At 39.6% G+C, this 3,614-nt stretch overlaps 1 long non-coding RNA gene across 1 annotated transcript; it reads right to left on the bottom strand.

Moving 5' to 3' along the window:
• Positions 1-451: 451 nt before the first annotated feature.
• LOC144215739 (uncharacterized) lies at positions 452-3,316 on the bottom strand. Its single transcript, XR_013330488.1, has 2 exons — positions 3,130-3,316; positions 452-3,066 (listed from the first exon to the last, which is right to left on the bottom strand). It is a non-coding gene; the product is annotated as an uncharacterized LOC144215739 (long non-coding RNA).
• Between the last annotated feature and the right edge of the window lie 298 nt (positions 3,317-3,614).

Genomic DNA, 3,614 nt, shown 5'->3' with positions numbered 1-3,614 from the left:
TTTACTAGAAGTGCATCACCTCAGCATGCTTTTGCGTCATGGTGAGTCACTTGTTTTATTCCCTTTTGTTTGATGTATAAGATTCTCATGCTTTGTCAATGTTCCATGAGCACATTTAGACTCCAAAGTCTTTTTTACTCCTCTACAACACTTGGATGATGTAATAACTGACAGCCAGCGACCACAGTCCTAAGATAGCCCAAGGATAAAGGTTGATAAACATATTTGACTCACATACCTCAATTATGTGCTAAGACTATAACAATAAAATTGGTAATTGAGCACTTTTCAACATAAAGCTCCATTTTAGATGAATGTTTGTTATAGCAGGGGCAGCTCAGCTCCCATAAAGTACTTTCGCATTTCCACCTAACAATAAATTAGTTTTAATTTGATTTGAGAGGTTTTGAAAACATGTTCTAAGAAAAAACAAAGACTGCATTTGAACATGTGTCATCTGGATTGATTTATTTGTACTTACTTACTGAGTAGTTGTGCAAGGTTGAAATCTGAACAGAATATGGGTCAAAAATGCTGCATCGGGGTAGAAGTAGTTGTACAAAATAAAGGGCAGCAATTGTCTGCATCCTGTCTTCAGTGCGGATGCAACACTAAGAAAACCATGTGACCACTCTCCTTCCAGGCAGTAATTGTTTTTTTTCCAATTTGAAATTATTAGTCCCTGAAATACTGGTAAAAGTGTTTAATATTTAATTTAGGACATGGACAAGACATCAGATCATGTGATTTCAATTCTCATACACTAACATTTCAGCCAAACCATATATAGTCGGTTGTATGTGACCAATTCTTTTGGAGGATGTCTGTGAAATCTTTACTGTATGTGCAGTTCCTTTGCCAGTAATAGAGTGAATCATCTAGAGTTAGTTGTGCTGGAGCAAGGGAAAGCATTAAACCCAATTGACTATAATATTGACTCACTACAAATGTTTTTCCTTGTGTTGCAGACATAGGAACTTTCCTTGTAGAATTAAAGCATTTGTACACTAAGATACAATGAAAAGCATTTTGTGAATAGATGTATTCCTATGGAAATCCAAATAGCACCAGGCAGATACATGTGAAGTTCCAGTGAGTCATCAAATCCTGATATACTCTGGCTATTTATGTTCTTGTGTTTATGAATAAAGGTGTTATGTTACTTCTGGAGAGTCCTTCTGATTCCCCAGCAAATAGGGGAAAAAAAGGTCTAAGACATACCATGCTTATTACTTTGTGTGTTTTCTGTTTGTGTATTAGAATTGAAGATGGTGGGGTTGGGACGCATAAAAAAAGCATTAAGGCTCTGTCAATGTTTTGTCGCCGTGGAGAGTTGTTGGCTGAAGTTGCTGCTATTTTGGAATTAGTGGCAGATTGCGAGTTGGAATCAGATATCAGTGAAAGAGGAGCAAAGATGAGGACTGACAAATTTTCCAGTATGGAATTCAATGCCCTATAAAGTCTTGCACGTCCTAAAGTGCTACTGTCATTTGTAAACGATCCCATTTGGCTTTGTTTTGTTTTCTCAACATGTCAGTGGTCTGAATTGTGTACTTGGGTTGCTATGGTAACATTTGCATAGTACGTGAACTAGTGATTCAGGTTATTGACTGTGGGAAAATGGTAATACTACCACATCGAATACGTTTCACACACTTACACTGCCACACTGCCAAAGGCACTATTGAAACTGCATAGATAGCGACAAAGGAGAATCATTTGAAAATACTGATATTTACGTCCAGAGAAATATTGATTACATTGGATTTCTGTCTTGAAAAAGTCACATCTTTTTTCACCATTCCTATCATATTTTCCCACCCCAGGGTGTTTCAGAAATGTAATCTTTTTATTTTATTTTTAATTTTTATTTTTTAAACCATCCCAATTAAAGGTAAATTCTCAAGGTATACCTGTGACCTTAATGTTGGCCTTTGTTTCACGCTGTGTTCCCATCTTATTGGCATATCAGAAGCACAGCAGTAGTGCAAGCATTTATCATTAAGTGGGAAAGAACTCACTCAAGTAGGATGTTGCTGTGTACTCACACAGTATGTGCTCTCACAGCAGTTGACAGTTGCAATGAGATGATTAGATGCGTGACCGTGTCGCTTCTTGCAGCCCGGCCAGCAAGAACTGCTCTCTGTAGGCCTCTTTGGCACATCTTTATATAGTCATAGCTAAAATAAATTATTTTCCACTACTGCACTGACCTTTTGTCTACTTTGTCTTGCATTTACTCCCACTTTGAGCTTTCTTCTTCTTTCCTGGCTCGTGTTCTCCTATTATGCTAACCCCACTAGGTTTAGCCAAAGATCAGATGAGACCCAATGGGTCAGTGCATAACATAAATGAGAGTTCTGGTCACAGTCAATGTCACGGGGTTGACTGAAGGTTGTCATTTTAAAAAATATGCAAATTTTCATGCTTGTTTTAAATTATAAAACAGCTTTGCTTTGGCTGAGTGGCAGCAGTTATGACCCATGCAAAAATTCATTTTGATCAATACTTTCAGGCAGCAACCTGTTGTTTTGTCCAACACACAAATGTAGGGATCCAGTTCCCACTATACTCCCACTACCACTGTCTACCCACTGCATCTCCACTTGGCTTCACTGTGACCACTGCCCACTTCACGCTGGCTCATCTCTCAGTCATGCCACTCAACCACACGCTCAATACAGCAAAACAGCTAAGTCTCCTATGACTTTCAATAGATGGCAGTGTGAATAACATGACTCGCATGTGTTGTCATTAGTCTTGTGGTCTCACATGACTACTTTTCTGGAGGTCCACTGTCTGAGAGAAAATGTACTGATTGTGATAGCCTGGCATTTACGGATATGTCATACTTTATCATCTCCTCTGACCGGCCTTTTGTTGAGCGTGGAGAAGAGTAGAAGTGAATTGCGATGGGTAGGAGGAGGAAGAAATGAATTGTAAGCGCTTTGAAAACAAACTCTTCTTGTGTGGAATACAAATTCTCCATCAAGCAAGCAATGAGGTTCCTTTTTATCCCACTCCTTCATACAAGTGACGAACAAGGCCTGCTCCAAAACAGATTCCCTTGAGGCAGACAAAGTATTATTTCTATGATGTGTAAAGACAGGACAGCTGAATAATATTTACCATTATCCCCAACTGATTGAGGCTTATGGTAGTTGATTATCCTAGTAACACATTCTACCCTTCTGTGGCACTCGCATTGGGGGTTCGGAATCCAACGCTGCGGGCATGATAGAATCACACACGGGGCGATGTGTGCTTTGGCTCCCGTGCACAAATGCATACATGTGAACATGCGCACAGACGGGCAGGCGAATGGCCTCTGGCTGGTTCTTTCTAACATGTCTTTTATCTTCTCTGTTGCCTTGTGTTACATCAGCACAGGACTGTCTTTGTGTGCTCGCTGCTTCAATCTGCACTTCAGTACAATGAGTAGTAAACTCTGAACTTGTGGATGAGTCTCTGACCTTTGACCTCAGATAGGCCTCTTTAATGGGGTCACATGTTATGATTTGTATGGTTTGACATTATTGCTACGGGCAATGTCAGTAAAAGGCTTTCTGTTGGACATGTTGGTTAAGTGTTCTCTGATTTTGACATGAACTATT

This window comes from Stigmatopora nigra, chromosome 22, assembly GCF_051989575.1.
Source record: "Stigmatopora nigra isolate UIUO_SnigA chromosome 22, RoL_Snig_1.1, whole genome shotgun sequence".
In the NCBI taxonomy this organism is placed as follows: domain Eukaryota; kingdom Metazoa; phylum Chordata; class Actinopteri; order Syngnathiformes; family Syngnathidae; genus Stigmatopora; species Stigmatopora nigra.
The sequence above is the reverse complement of the archived record's forward strand: the minus strand, read 5'-3'. Positions and strand labels throughout refer to the sequence as shown.